Source organism: Arachis stenosperma, chromosome 1 (assembly GCF_014773155.1).
Source record: "Arachis stenosperma cultivar V10309 chromosome 1, arast.V10309.gnm1.PFL2, whole genome shotgun sequence".
Taxonomy (NCBI): Eukaryota; Viridiplantae; Streptophyta; class Magnoliopsida; order Fabales; family Fabaceae; genus Arachis; species Arachis stenosperma.
This window is the reverse complement of record NC_080377.1, coordinates 79,504,317-79,521,110: the sequence shown is the minus strand read 5'-3', so window position 1 is coordinate 79,521,110 and position 16,794 is coordinate 79,504,317.

The window sequence follows — 16,794 nt, the reverse complement described above, 5'->3', positions numbered from 1 at the left end:
AGCTAGAAATGGTCTTCCTAGGATAATTGATGTGTTGGCTTCTTCTTCCATGTCCATCACAACAAAATCAGCAGGAAAAATGAACTCTCCCACTTTCACTAGCAAGTCTTCCACCATCCCATGTGGAAATTTAAATGTTCTGTCAGTCAATTGGAGTGCCATTCTTGTTGTCTTGGCTTCCTCAATCTTCATCCCTCTCATCATGGTTAAGGACATAAGATTTATGCTAGCTCCCAAATCACACAAAGCTTTCTCAATAGTGGTGTTCCCCTATGATGCAGGGGATTTGAAAACTCCCAGGGTTTTTCAGCTTTTGAGGCAACTTCTTCTGTATGATGGCGCTGCATTCTTCAGTCAACACTATGGTTTTTTTTGCATCCCAGTTCCTCTTTTTGGTTATAAGCTCCTTCAAGAACTTGGCATAGAGTGGCATTTGTTCTAATGCCTCAGCAAATGGTATGTTGATTTAGAGCCTCTTAAAGATCTCTAGGAACTTAGAGAATTGGCCATCCTTCCCATCTTTTCTCAATCTTTGTGGGTATGGTGTCTTTGGCACATAAGGCTTCAAAGCTGGTTTTGGTGGAGGTGAAACTGGGGTCTCCCCTTCATCCTCGTGTCCATGTTTTAGTGCAACCTTTTTATGATTATCTTTGCTTGGGGCTCCTTCCTCTACAACCTTCCCACTTCTTAGAGTTATGGCTTTGCATTCCCTTCTTGGGTTAGCCATGGTATTGCTAGGAAATGTGTGTGTGGAAAGTGGAATTTTCTTGGATAAAATTTCCACTTGTGCCTCTAGCTTTGAGATTGTTGCACCTTGATTTTTTAGATTTGACCTGTATTCCTCTTGATTAGCATCTATTCTTCTGTCAGTTTGTGCTTGTCTGTTTGTGAGGGAGGAGACTGCCCCTGAAATCTGGGATGATAGTTATGCTATTGCAGACTCCATCCTCTTAAAGTTGCTATTGATTTCGCATGATTGCATAGTTAAGGATGATGCATCTTGATTGAGGTTATTGTGTGTGGGTTGGTTGTTAAGGTAGGCTGTGTTTTGTGAGTTATGGTAAGGTCTATGGTTCCCTGTTTAACGGTTAGAGTTGTGGTTTTGTTGACTTGATGGATAAGGCTTGTTGTGGTTGATAAACCCCATTTGTAGGGTTTATCTTGTGCTTGATTTAGGAGATTTTATAACCTTTTATCCACATTTATCCATTGAAATAGCATGGTTTTATAACTTCTCCTTTAATTGTGCTTAAGAGTGAAAACATGCTTTTTAGGACTTAAAATAGCTAAATCTAATTCTCCTTGATTCCATTAGATGCCTTGATATGTTTTGCTAAGTGATTTCAGATTTAGGAGGCAAAGATTGGATCAAGGGAATGAAGGAAAAGCATGTAAAGTTGGAGAACTCATGAAGAAATGAAGGAATCACAAAAAGTGGTCAAGCCGACCTCTTCGTACTTAATCGACCATAACTTGAGCTACAGAGGTCCAAATGATGCGGTTCTAGTTGGGTTGGAAAGCAAACATCCGGGGCTTCGTAATGATATAAGATTTGCCATAGTTGCTATATGTACAAGGATGCGTACGTGCACTATACGCGTGCGCACCGTTGGTGCACGTGATTCACTTTATGCAAACTCGTGGCTAGCGAATTCACAAGCCTTGTGGGCCCAATCCAACTCATTTCTGATCATATTTAAGCCAAAAATTGAAGAGGGATGAAAAAGTTAGTTACCAATTAGTTTTAGTTTAGCTTTTAGTTAGTTTCTAGAGAGAAAAGCTATCTCTTCTCTCTAGAATTAGGATTAGGTTAGTTCTTAGATCTAGATCTATTTCTCCTTCTTCTCTCTTCCAATTTTCGTTCTTCTCCTCTATTGTAGTTGTAGAATTCTTCTTCTAATGTAATTCCTTTGTTTGTAGTTTGTGAATTCTCTTTTGTAGATCTACATTTCTCCTTCAATGCAATTGGTAAGTTTTTTGTTGTTTCATGATTGATTTGGTTTTCTATTGTGGACCTCTTGACTTTGTAGTTAGATCTCTCTTTTAATTCTTGCAAATTCATGTGTTTACTTGTATTGCACTCTATGTGTTTGATGAAATGTCTCTTATAGATATTAGCTAGATTTTGTTCCTCTTGGCCTAGGTAGAGTAATTAGTGACACTTGAGTTATCTAATTCCTTTGTTGATTGGTAATTGGAGAGATTGCTAATTGGTTTAGAGTGCACTAAAGCTAGTCTTTCCTTGGGAGTTGGCTAGGACTTGTGGCTCAAGTAAATTCATCCACTTGACTTTCCTTTATTTAGTAAGGGTTAACTAAGTGGTAGCAATGAATAATTCTCATCACAATTGAGAAGGATAACTAGGATAGGACTTCTAATTTTCATACCTTGCCAAGAGCCTTTTATAGTTGTTGGTGCACGAAATTGCAATCACACTCTTGTAATCCCGCACAACTAACCAACAAGTGCACTGGGTCGTCCAAGTAATACCTTACGTGAGTAAGGGTCGATCCCACGGAGATTGTCGGCTTGAAGCAAGCTATGGTTATCTTGTAAATCTTAGTCAGGATATCAGAAATTATCAGGGTTGATTGTGAAAAGCAAAAGAACATGAAATAAGTACTTGTTATGCAGTAATGGAGAATAGGTTGAGGTTTTGGAGATGCTCCATCTTCTGAATCTCTGCTTTTCTACTGTCTTCTTCATCAAACACGCGAAGCTCCTTCCATGGCAAGCTGTATGTAGGGTTTCACCGTTGTCAGTGGCTACCTCCCATCCTCTCAGTGGAAATGTTCAACGCACCCTGTCACGGCACGGCTATCCATCTGTCGGTTCTCGATCAGACCGGAATAGAATCCATTGATTCTTTTGCGTCTGTCACTAACGCCCCGCCTTCAGGAGTTTGAAGCTCGTCACAGTCATTCAATCATTGAATCCTACTCAGAATACCACAGACAAGGTTTAGACCTTCCGGATTCTCTTGAATGCCGCCATCAGTTCTAGCTTATACCACGAAGATTCTGATTGAGGAATCCAAGAGACATCTACTCAATCTAAGGTAGAACGGAGGTGGTTGTCAGGCACACATTCATAGTTGAGAATATGATGAGTGTCACGGATCATCACATTCATCCGGGTTAAGAACAAGTGATATCTTAGAATGGAAGCAAGCATGATTGAATAAGAAACAGTAGTAATTGCATTAATCCATCAAGACACAGCAGAGCTCCTCACCCCCAACCATGGGGTTTAGAGACTCATGCCATGGAAGGTACACAAAGAAACGTGTAAAGTGTCATGAGGTACAGTTACAATGTCAAAAGATCCTATTAATAGTGAATTAGTAACCTAAGGTTTACAGAAGCGAGTAAATGACAGAAAAATCCACTTCTGGGCCTACTTGGTGTGTGCTTGGGCTGAGCATTGAAGCTTTCATGTGTAGAGACCTTTTCTGGAGTTAAACGCCAGCTTTCATGCCAGTTTGGGCGTTTAACTCCAAGTTTTATGCCAGTTCCAGCGTTAAACACTGGAAGTTCTGAGGCTGATTTGCAACGCCGGTTTGAGCCATCAAATCTCGGGCAAAGTATGGACTATTATACATTGCTGGAAAGCCCAGGATGTCTACTTTCCAATGCCGTTGAGAGCGCGCCAATTGGGCTTTCTATAGCTCCAGAAAATCCACTTCGAGTGCAGGGAGGTCAGAATCCAACAGCATCTGCAGTCCTTTTCAGCCTCTAAATCAGATTTTTGCTCAGATCCCTCAATTTCAGCCAGAAAATACCTGAAATCACAGAAAAACACACAAACTCATAGTAAAGTCCAGAAAAGTGAACTTTAGCTAAAAACTAATAAAAATATACTAAAAACTAACTAGATCATACTAAAAACATACTAAAAACAATGCCAAAAAGCATATAAATTATCCGCTCATCACAACACCAAACTTAAATTGTTGCTTGTCCCCAAGCAACTGAAAATCAAAATAGAATAAAAAGAAGAGAATATACTATAGACTCCAAAATATCAAAGAAACATAGTTCCAATTAGATGAGCGGGACCAGCAGCTTTTTGCTTCCAAACAGTTTTGGCATCTCACTTTATCCTTTGAAGTTCGGAATGAATGGCATCTTTAGGAACTCAGAACTCAGATAGTGTTATTAATTCTCCTAGTTAAGTATAATGATTCTTGAACATAGCTAGTGTATGAGTCTTGGCTGTGGCCCAAAGCACTCTGTTTTCCAGTATTACCACCGGATACATACATGCCACAGACACATAATTGGGTGAACCTTTTCAGATTGTGACTCAGCTTTGCTAGAGTCCCCAATTAGAGGTGTCCAGGGTTCTTAAGCACACTCTTTTTGCCTTGGTTCACAACTTTATTTCTTTCTTTCTCTTTTTTTTTTCTCTCTCTCTTTTTTTTCGCAATTTTTTTTTTGTATTCATTGCTTTTTCTTGCTTCAAGAATCAATTTGATGATTTTTCAGATCCTCAATAACAGTTCTCTTTTTCCCTCATTCTTTCAAGAGCCAACAATTTTTAACATTCTCAAAACAACAAATTCAAAAGACATATGCACTGTTCAAGCATTCATTCAGAAAGACAAAAATTATTGTCACCACATCAAACTAATTCAACTAGTTTCAAGGATAAATTCGAAATCTTGTACTTCTTGTTCTTTTGTGATTAAAGCATTTTTCATTTAAGAGAGGTGATGGATTCATAGGACATTCATAGCTTTAAGGCATAAACTTTAAATTTTATTATGAATTAAGAACAAGACTCAAACATAGATATAAAATGAAACTAAAAATAGAAAAAAATTAGAAAATAGAAAATTTAAATAGGCTCCTAATGATAGAGGTTATCACAGAGTTAGGACTCAACAACCTTGATTTTGAGAAGTGGATGCTCCCTCAGCTTGAGAGGAGAGCTTTTGGCGTTTCCACTCTTGGAGTTCACGCCCCTGCTTCTCTTGTTCCTTCAGCAATTTGCAGAGCATGCAGTTCTGATTCTGCTGTTCTTCCTTAAGTTGCTCCATAGTCTCTTGCAACTTGTTGATAGATGCTTCTAGGCTGGCCCAGTAGCCAATTTCAGGGAATTCAGGGAGGAACTCCTGCGCCCTTCTTTTGATAGAGTTGTCTTGCATTTGTCCTTCCATTGACTTCTTGGTGATTGGATGTTCAATGGGTATGAATTCATCTACTCCCATCTTTACCCCAGCCTCTTTACAGAGCAAGGAGATCAAGCTTGGGTAAGCCAGTTTGGCTTCAGTGGAATTTTTATTTGCAATTATGTAGATCTCACAAGCAATCACATGATGAACCTCCACTTCTTTTCCAAGCATAATGCAATGAATCATCACTGCTCTCTTGATAGTGACCTCAGAATGGTTGCTAGTTGGCAATATGGAACGCCCAATAAAGTCTAGCCAACCTCTTGCAATTGGTTTGAGGTCTCCCCTCTTGAGTTGGTTTGGGACACCCTTTGAATTGGTTATCCACTTAGTTCCAGGGAGGCATATGTCCTCTAGAACTTGATCCAACCCTTTATCTGCTCTCACCATTCTCCTATTAAAGGATTCAGGATCATCTTGCAGTTGAGGTAACTTGAAGATTTCTCTTATTTTGTCCAGATGGAAGTACATAACTTTCCCTCTGACCATGGTTCTGTAGGTATGGTAAGCGGTTCCAGTCATTCTCTGCTTATCTGTTAGCCACAGATTTGAGTAGAATTCTTGAACCATATTCCTTCCAACCTTTATCTCAGGATTGGTTAGAACTTTCCATCCTCTGTTTCGAATTTGCTCTTGGATCCCCGGATATTCATCTTCTTTCAGATCAAATTTAACTTCCGGGATCACTGACCTCAGACCCATTATTTTGTGATAATGGTCTTCATGTTCTTTAGTTAAGAACTTCTCTTGATTCCAAATATTCTTTGGATTATTATCTTTCTTTCCTCTTAAATTGGTTTGTTTTCCCTTAGGAGCCATGATCTTGATGACTCTTGGCTTAGTGATCACGGAAAAGCACACCAAACTTAGAGGTTTGCTTGTCCTCAAGCAAAAGAAAGGAAGGAGGAGAGAGAGGAGAAGAGCAAATTCGAATGGTGTGGGGGAATGGTGAGGCCGAACGTGTTTTTATAAGGGGGGGAAGGTGATTTCGAGAAAATTGAAAAGAGATTTGAGAAGATATGGAGAGAATTTGAGAAAAGGGTGAGTTTTTGAATAAGATTTGGGATTGATTTGAGAGGGATTTGAAGAATGATTTTGATTTGTGAGGATTTTAAAGTGAATGATGAAAGGTTGAGATGGGTTTATGTAGAAAGGTATGCGTAAGAAAAGGAAAGTTTGAAAAAAATTTGATTGGAAAACAAAATCTTGGTCCCCCACCTTTCTGGCGTTAAACGCCCAGAATGGCACCCATTCTGGCGTTTAACGCCCATTTGTTGCCCCTTTTGGGCGTTTAACGCCCAACCAGGTGCCCTGGCTGGCGTTAAACGCCAGAATCCCCTTTGTCACTGGGCGTTTTGCTAAACGCCCAGGATGCTGCACACCTGGCGTTAAACGCCCAGAATGGTGCCCATTCTGGCGTTTAACGCCCAAAATGGCACCTTTACTGGCGTTAAACGCCCAGAATGGTGCCCATTCTGGCGTTTAACGCCCAAAATGCCCCTTACTGGCATTTTTTCGTCAGTAAGCTCTTTTTCTCTGCTTTTTGCGCTGAATCCTTCTGTAACTCTGTGAATTCCTTCATTTTTGATACTTGCCTCTGTAAAACAAATCATATAACCTCCTAATAACTGGGTTGCCTCCCAGCAAGCGCTTCTTTACTGTCTTTAGCTGGACATTTACTGAGAATCACTCAAGTCTCAGTTTTGAGCATTCCTGCTCAAAATTGCTTTCAAGATAATGCTTGACTCTCTGTCCATTAACAATGAACTTTTTGTCAGAATCAATATCCTGAAGTTCAACATATCCATATGGTGACACTCCTGTAATCACATACGGACCCCTCCACCGGGATTTAAGTTTTCCTGGAAACAATTTGAGCCTAGAGTTGAAGAGCAGAACTTTTTGTCCTGGCTCAAAGACTCTGGTTGACAACTTCTTGTCATGCCACTTCTTTGCCTTTTCCTTATAAATTTTTGCATTTTCAAAGGCATTGAGTCTGAACTCCTCTAGCTCATTTAGCTGGAGCAATCTTTTTTCACCAGCTAACTGAGCATCCATGTTTAGGAATCTGGTTGCCCAGTAGGCTTTATGTTCCAGTTCCACGGGCAGATGACATGCCTTCCCATACACCAGTTGGTATGGAGAGGTTCCTATAGGAGTCTTGAATGCTGTTCTGTATGCCCACAGAGCATCATCCAAGCTCTTTGCCCAATCCTTTCTTCGGGCTATCACAGTCCGTTCTAGGATTCTTTTTAGCTCTCTGTTAGAGACTTCAGCTTGCCCATTTGTCTGTGGATGATACGGGGTTGCCACTTTGTGGCTAATTCCATATCTAACCATAGCAGAGTATAGCTGTCTATTGCAGAAATGAGTGCCCCCATCACTAATTAGTACTCTGGGAACACCAAACCTACTGAAGATGTGTTTCTGGAGGAATTTCAGCACGGTCTTGGTATCATTAGTGGGTGTAGCAATTACTTCTACCCACTTAGATACATAGTCCACTGCCACCAGAATGTAAGTGTTTGAGTATGATGGTGGGAATGGCCCCATGAAGTCAATTCCCCATACATCAAACAATTCTATCTCTAATATCCCTTGTTGAGGCATGGCATATCCGTGAGGTAAGTTACCAGCTCTTTGGCAACTGTCACAGTTACGCACAAACTCTCGGGAATCTTTATAGAGAGTAGGCCAGTAGAAGCCACATTGGAGGACTTTAGTGGCTGTTCGCTCACTTCCAAAATGTCCTCCATACTGTGATCCATGGCAATGCCATAAGATCCTTTGTGCTTCTTCTCTGGGTACACATCTGCGGATCATTCCATCCGCACATCTCTTAAAGAGATATGGCTCATCCCATAGGTAGTACTTGGCATCTGAAATTAATTTCTTTCTTTGCACTCTGCTGTACTCCTGGGGTATGAACCTCACAGCTTTATAGTTTGCAATGTCTGCAAACCATGGAGCTTCCTGAATGGCAAAGAGTTGCTCATCTGGGAAAGTCTCAGAGATCTCAGTAGAAGGGAGGGACGTCCCAGCTACTGGTTCTATTCGGGACAGATGATCAGCTACTTGGTTCTCTGTCCCTTTTCTGTCTCTTATTTCTATATCAAACTCTTGCAGAAGCAACACCCATCTTATTAGCCTGGGTTTTGAATCCTGCTTTGTGAGTAAGTATTTAAGAGCAGCATGGTCAGTGTACACAATCACTTTGGATCCCACTAGATAGGATCTAAACTTGTCAATGGCATAGACCACTGCAAGTAACTCTTTTTCTGTGGTTGTGTAATTCTTCTGTGCGTCATTTAGAACACGGCTGGCATAATAAATGATGTGCAGAAGCTTGTTATGCCTCTGTCCCAACACTGCACCAATGGCATGGTCACTAGCATCACACATTAATTCAAATGGCAATGTCCAATCTGGTGCAGAGTTGACTGGTGCTGTGACCAGCTTAGCCTTCAGGGTCCCAAATGCCTGCAGACACTGTGTGTCAAACACAAATGGTGTGTCAGCAGCTAGCAGATTACTCAGAGGTTTTGCAATTTTAGAAAAATCTTTTATGAACCTTCTGTAGAATCCTGCATGCCCTAGAAAGCTTCTGATTGCCTTAACATTGGCAGATGGTGGTAATTTTTCAATTACCTCTACCTTTGCCTTATCCACCTCTATTCCCCTGCTTGAAATTTTGTGCCCAAGGACAATTCCCTCAGTTACCATAAAGTGACATTTCTCCCAGTTTAAAACCAGGTTAGTCTCTTGGCACCTTTTCAGGACAAGTGCTAGGTGATAAAGACAGGAGCTGAATGAGTCTCCATATACTGAGAAGTCATCCATGAAGACTTCCAGAAATTTCTCTACCATATCTGAGAAGATAGAGAGCATGCACCTCTGAAAGGTTGCAGGTGCATTGCACAGACCAAAAGGCATCCTTCTGTAGGTAAACACGCCAGAAGGGCAAGTAAATGCTGTTTTCTCTTGGTCCTGAGGATCTACTGCAATTTGGTTGTAGCCTGAATAGCCATCCAAAAAGCAGTAATAATCATGACCAGCCAGTCTTTCTAGCATTTGGTCTATGAATGGTAAAGGAAAATAATCCTTTCTGGTGGCTGTATTGAGCCTTCTGTAGCCAATACACATACGCCACCCTCTGACTGTTCTTGTAGGAACCAGTTCATTTTTTTCATTATGAACCACTGTCATACCTCCCTTTTTAGGGACAACTTGGACAGGGCTCACCCAGGGGCTATCAGAAATAGGATAATAATCCCAGCCTCTAGTAATTTAGTGACCTCTTTCTGCACCACCTCCTTCATGGCAGGATTTAGCCTCCTCTGTGGTTGGACCACTGGTTTGGCATTATCCTCCAACAGGATCTTGTGCATGCATCTGGCTGGGCTAATGCCCTTAAGATCACTTATGAACCACCCAAGAGCTGTCTTGTGTGTCCTTAGCACTTGAATCAGAGCTTCCTCTTCCTGTGGATTTAAAGCAGAGCTTATAATCACTGGAAAAGTATCACCCTCTCCCAGAAATGCATACTTCAGGGATGGTGGTAGTGGTTTGAGTTCAGGTTTGGGAGGCTTATCCTCCTCCTGAGGAATTTTCGCAAATTCCTTTGTTTCCTCTGGTTCTTCTTGATCAGGTTGAGCATCCTTGAAGATGTCCTCAAGCTCTGATTCTAGGCTTTCAGTCATATTGATCTCTTCCACCAAAGAGTCAATAATGTCAGCGCCCATGCAGTCATTTGGTGTGTCTGGATGCTGCATAGCTTTTACAGCATTCAACTTGAACTCATCCTCATTGACTCTCAGGGTTACTTCCCCTTTTTGTACATCAATGAGAGTTCGTCCAGTTGCTAGGAAAGGTCTTCCTAGAATGAGAGTTGCACTTTTGTGCTCTTCCATTTCCAGCACCACAAAGTCAGTTGGAAAGGTAAATGGCCCAACCTTGACAATCATATCCTCTATTATGCCTGATGGATGTTTAATGGAGCCATCAGCAAGTTGGAGGCATATCCGGGTTGGTTTGACTTCTCCAGTCAACCCAAGCTTTCTGATAGTGGATGCAGGTATTAGATTGATGCTTGCTCCAAGATCACATAGGGCTGTCTTGGTGCAGGCACCTTCTAATGTGCATGGTATCATAAAGCTTCCTGGATCTTGAAGCTTTTCTGGTAAACTTTTCAGAATGACTGCACTGCATTCTTCAGTGAGAAACACTTTTTCAGTTTCTCTCCAATCCTTCTTATGACTTAGGATCTCCTTCATGAACTTAGCATAAGAAGGTATTTGCTCAAGTGCCTCTGCAAACGGAATCTTTATTTCAAGAGTCCTTAAATAGTCTGCAAAGCGAGCAAATTGCTTATCCTGTTCCGCTCTGCGGAGTTTTTGAGGATAAGGCATCTTGGCTTGGTATTCTTCAACCTTAGATGCTGCAGGTTTATTCCTTACAGAAGTGGTTGAAGAAGCCTTTTTAGAGGGATTACTGTCAGCACTCTCAGGTGTCTGATCCTCCCTTGGCGTCTGAACGCCAGGAATGGGTGATGATTGGGCGTTAAACGCCAACTTCTCTCCCTTTTCTAGCGTTTGAATGCCAGAACTGGGCAAGGAATGGGCGTTTAACGCCAGCTTTCCTTCCCTTTCTGGCGTTTGAACGCCAATAGCATTCCTCTCTGGGCTCTTACTGTCCTCAGAGGGATTTTGAACAGTGGTTTGGTTGTCCTCTGTCAATTGTTCCTTATTTGGCTTTTTTCTCTTTTGAGTAGTGTTATTCAGTGTCTTACCACTCCTCAGTTGAACTGCTTGACATTCCTCTGTTATCTGTTTAGATATTTGCTGTTCTGCTTGATTCAACTGCAGTTCTATGTTCTTGTTAGCAACTTTAGTTTCATGGAGCATCTCTTTAAATTCTGCTAACTGTTCTGTCATCAGGAGCAATTGTTGATTAAGCTCAATCATCTGTTCTTGAGGATTAGGGTCAGTGACTACTGTCATGACTTCCTCTTTTGGAGAAAACTCATTGCTAGAGTACAAATATTGATTTCTAGCAACAGTGTCTATAAGCTCTTGAGCTTCTTCAATTGTCTTCCTCATGTGGATAGATCCACCAGCTGAGTGGTCTAAAGACATCTGAGCTTTTTCTGTAAGCCCATAGTAGAAGATGTCTAACTGTACCCATTCTGAAAACATTTCAGAGGGGCATTTTCTTAGCATACCTCTATACCTCTCCCAGGCATTATAAAGGGATTCATTATCCTCTTGTTTAAAGCCTTGGATGTCCAGCCTTAGCTGTGTCATCCTCTTTGGAGGGTAAAAGTGATTCAGGAATTTGTCTGATAACTGTTTCCATGTCTTTATGCTTGCTGTAGGTTGGTTATTCAACCACCTTTTAGCTTGATCTTTTACGGCAAATGGAAACAGTAATAATCTGTAGACATCCTGATCTACCTCTTTATCATGTACTGTGTCAGCAATTTGTAAGAACTATGCCAGAAACTCAGTAGGCTCCTCCTGTGGAAGACCGGAATACTGGCAATTTTGCTGCACTATGATAATGAGTTGAGGATTTAGCTCAAAGCTGCTTGCTTTGATGGGAGGTGTACAGATGCTACTCCCATATGCAGCTGTAATGGGGTTAGCATATGACCCCAGAGTCCTTCTGGACTGATCAATCCCACTTAGGTCCATAGTGGATAAAGGGAACTGATATGGATTGCAAATAGATAATTTTTGTTTTTTTTTTTGAATTAACCGAAAAATAATAACAAAAGGAAAATAAAATAAAAAAATTCAAAAATTAAAAGAAAATAAGATCAAAGCAAATTGAAAATTGAATCAATTAAAAAGATTTTGAGATTAGCAATTAGAAAGATATGATTGAAAAATTTTTATGAAAAAGATTTGATTTTTGAAATGAGGAAAGAGAACAACAACAAAATGACACCAAACTTAAAATTTTTAGAAAATCAAACACTAATTTTCGAAAATTTTTAAGGGAAAAACACAAAGAGGACACCAAACTTAGAATTTTTACGGATCAAAAAGGGACTAAGGACATGAAAAATCAAAAATTAAAAGAAGAGCAAAAGCATGCAATTGACACCAAACTTAGAATATGAAACTAGACTCAACTAAAAGACTCTAAACCAACAAAAATAAAACAGTCCTAATCTAAGCAACAAGATAAACCGTCAGTTGTCCAAACTCGAACAATCCCCGGCAACGGTGCCAAAAACTTGGTGCACGAAATTGCAATCACACTCTTGCAATCCCGCACAACTAACCAGCAAGTGCACTGGGTCGTCCAAGTAATACCTTACGTGAGTAAGGGTCGATCCCACGGAGATTGTCGGCTTGAAGCAAGCTATGGTTATCTTGTAAATCTTAGTCAGTATATCAGAAATTATCAGGGTTGATTGTGAAAAGCAAAAGAACATGAAATAAGTACTTGTTATGCAGTAATGGAGAATAGGTTGAGGTTTTGGAGATGCTCCATCTGCTGAATCTCTGCTTTCCTACTGTCTTCTTCATCAAACACGCGAAGCTCCTTCCATGGCAAGCTGTATGTAGGGTTTCACCGTTGTCAGTGGCTACCTCCCATCTTCTCAGTGGAAATGTTCAACGCACCCTGTCACGGCACGGCTATCCATCTGTCGGTTCTCGATCAGGCTGGAATAGAATCCATTGATTCTTTTGCGTCTGTCACTAACGCCCCGCCTTCAAGAGTTTGAAGCTCGTCACAGTCATTCAATCATTGAATCCTACTCAGAATACCACAGACAAGGTTTAGACCTTCCGGATTCTCTTGAATGCCGCCATCAGTTCTAGCTTATACCACGAAGATTCTGATTGAGGAATCCAAGAGACATCTACTCAATCTAAGGTAGAACGGAGGTGGTTGTCAGGCACACGTTCATAGTTGAGAATATGATGAGTGTCACGGATCATCACATTCATCCGGGTTAAGAACAAGTGATATCTTAGAATGGAAGCAAGCATGATTGAATAAGAAACAGTAGTAATTGCATTAATCCATCAAGACACAGCAGAGCTCCTCACCCCCAACCATGGGATTTAGAGACTCATGCCGTGGAAGGTACACAAAGAAACGTGTAAAGTGTCATGAGGTACAGTTACAATGTCAAAAGATCCTATTAATAGTGAATTAGTAACCTAAGGTTTACAGAAGCGAGTAAATGACAGAAAAATCCACTTCTGGGCCCACTTGGTGTGTGCTTGGGCTGAGCATTGAAGCTTTCATGTGTAGAGACCTTTTCTGGAGTTAAACGTCAGCTTTCATGCCAGTTTGGGCGTTTAACTCCAAGTTTTATGCCAGTTCCAGCGTTAAACGCTTGAAGTTCTGAGGCTGATTTGCAACGCCGGTTTGGGCCATCAAATCTCGGGCAAAGTATGGACTATTATACATTGCTGGAAAGCCCAGGATGTCTACTTTCCAATGCCGTTGAGAGCGCGCCAATTGGGCTTCTGTAGCTCCAGAAAATTCACTTCGAGTACAGGGAGGTCAGAATCCAACAGCATCTGCAGTCCTTTTCATCCTCTAAATCAGATTTTTGCTCAGATCCCTCAATTTCAGCCAGAAAATACCTGAAATCACAGAAAAACACACAAACTCATAGTAAAGTCCAGAAAAGTGAATTTTAGCTAAAAACTAATAAAAATATACTAAAAACTAACTAGATCATACTAAAAACATACTAAAAACAATGCCAAAAAGCGTATAAATTATCCGCTCATCAGTTGCTAGTTTATTTTCATTGCCATTTACTTTCATGCTTCTTATCCAAAACCCCAAAAGACATCTCTAACCAATAACAAGATACTTTATTGTAATTCCTAGGGAGAACGACCCGAGGTTCAATACTTCAGTTTATAAATTTAGGGGTTTGTTACTTGTGACAAACAATCTTTTGTATGAAAGGATTATTGCTTGGTTTAGAAACTATACTTTACAACGAGATTCCATTAGTGAATTTCTAAGCCGTCAAAAATCCAATCATCAGTGGTCTTGGTTGTGGTTTTGTTGATTTCCCCACCTAAAGTTTGGGTGGTTCTTCCAACCTGGGTTGTATGTCTTAGAGTGTGGGTCATATGGTGTTTTGGATGAATTGTGTACATAATTGACTTGTTCCTAGTCACCTTCAGATTCTGATGCATTTCCTTCTTGTTGAGGAGTTTGGTCTTGAATGACTGAGGCTTGGTTGGCTTCCATCCTCTTGGTTAAGGCTGCTATTTGTGCTGCAATTGCCTTGTTCTGAGCTAACAAAGCATCTACAGAGTTGAGTTCTAGCACTCCCTTCTTCTGGGTCCTTTCTGAGGCATAGAAATACTCATTTTCAGCTACAGTTTCAATGACCTCTATGGCCTCTTCAATGGTTTTCTTTTTGTTGAGTGAGCCTCTTGAAGAGTGATCCATTGCCTTCTTCTCTTCATAGGATAGTCCCTCATAAAAGATATGTAGTTGTACCCATTCATTGAACATTTCCGGTGGACATCTTCTTGTTAGATCTTTGAATCTCTCTCAGGCTTCATAGAGTGTTTCTCCATCTTGTTGTCTGAAAGTTTGCACCTCAGCTCTTAGTCTATTAATTCTTTGTGGAGGATAAAATCTTGCAAGGAATCTGTTCACGACCTCCTCCCATGTAGTTAGGCTATCCTTGGTGAATGATTCCTACTACTTTGCTGCCTTATCTCTAAGTGAGAAAGGGAACAAGAGTAGTTTGTAGATGTCAGGGTGTACCCTGTTGGACTTTACAATATCACATACCCTCAAGAATGTGCTGAGATGTTGATTAGGATCTTCTTGGGCACTTCCTCCATATGAGCAATTATTCTGAATAAGTGTGATGAGCTGAGGCTTCAGCTCAAAATTGTTGGCATGAATTGTTGGCTTTAGGATGCTGCTGCCATAATTCCCTGGGTTTGGATTGATGTAGGAGCCTAAGACTCTCTTTTCTTGCCCATCATGATTGACTGGGCCTCCTCTGTCATGGTTATGAACTTCTTCCTCATGGTGATTCTCCATATTCTCCTCCATGTTTGTTTCAAAGTACTCTTTCTCTTCCTCAGCACCAACGACTCTCTTCCTTCTTGCTTCCCTCCTTAATCTAAAGAAGGTTCTCTCAGGTTCAGAATCAAAGGAAGTTGAAGCTCCGCTTCTCCTACCTGTCATACAACCAATCAAGACAAAAAGCAAGAAGAAAGTGGGTGAATGAATTACTTGTGTTAAAGTGGTTGTTAGTGTGAGTGGTGCAATTGATCAAACAGTTAGAAGGGTGGAAATGTGGATAATCAAGAAGAAAGAAATAGAGCTCAAAATAAAATAAAAAATACTAAATAAAAAAAATTAAAATAACAAGGAAATTAAATTGCTTAATCTAGCTCCCCAATCAATTTAGTCACGGTGAGGGAGGTTGAGGCTGTGTGGTGTAGAGGAGGGGGTTAGGGTCTCTGGTTGGGAATTTAGGGTTTCCAATTTGGGAAATTAGGGTTTTTTGAGTTTGATTTGGGAATTAGGGTTAGAAATTAGGGATTTTATAAAAGAATATGGATAGATATAAATAGATATTTTGATAAATTGGAGGGTAGAGTAATTTTGAAATCAAATATACTTCGTTAAAAATATCTAAGAACATTGTTTATCAACATATTGCTAAGTTCAATCAATTATTTTTAATTTAAATTATAAAATGAACAAGTTAATTATATTTTGTAAAGTGCAATTTAAATTCAAATATCAATTTTCTAAATTAAATCATATAAATCACTATTATTTTCCTGTCATCAGAATTTTAATTTCAAATTATAAAATAACTAATAATAACAATTGTACAAAAATAATAATTGACTTAAGGTATTTATAAATATCAATCTAATCACTTCTAATAAAATAATTTCTAGGAGTTCAAATTAATAACATAATTCATTCAAAATAGAATTTATTTAAATTAAATTATACAATTTTTTTATTTTTTAATTATCAAAATTATAATTTCAATTATACCAAATATCTAATAAAGATTATATAAAAATTCTAATTAATTTAAACTTCAATTATCATGAACTCCATTTAATTACCTTTAGTAAAATAATTTTCTTAAAATAAAATTATCAACATATAAAATAAAACACAAATAACTAATTATTTGATTTTCAAAAACTAGGTTGTTATATAATCCCCGGTAACGGTGCCATAAAACTTGATGACTTGAATTCACTACCCCTTTTAAAAATTTAGTGAATCAGCTCTTTTGGCAAGTGCACCAAAATTATCGCCAAGTAATAACCCACAGTAGAGTGGGATCGTATCCACAGAGATTGGCAAATCCAAGCAGTTTTAATTGATTGATGAATTAGTCAAGCGGATCAATAAGATTGTGAAGTGCAGAATTGTACATGGCATAAATGTAAATGACTAGAATATAAAGAAAAGCAATAAAGTGCAGAATTAGAAATTATAGAATGTAAAGTGCTGAATCATAAATGACTTGAATGTAAATGGAAATGGGGAACTACTCAATGTAAAATTAAGCTATAAAGAAATGGATAGATAAGAATGGGGGAATTCATTGAGATTGGGAGATGTTGTCTCTTTGG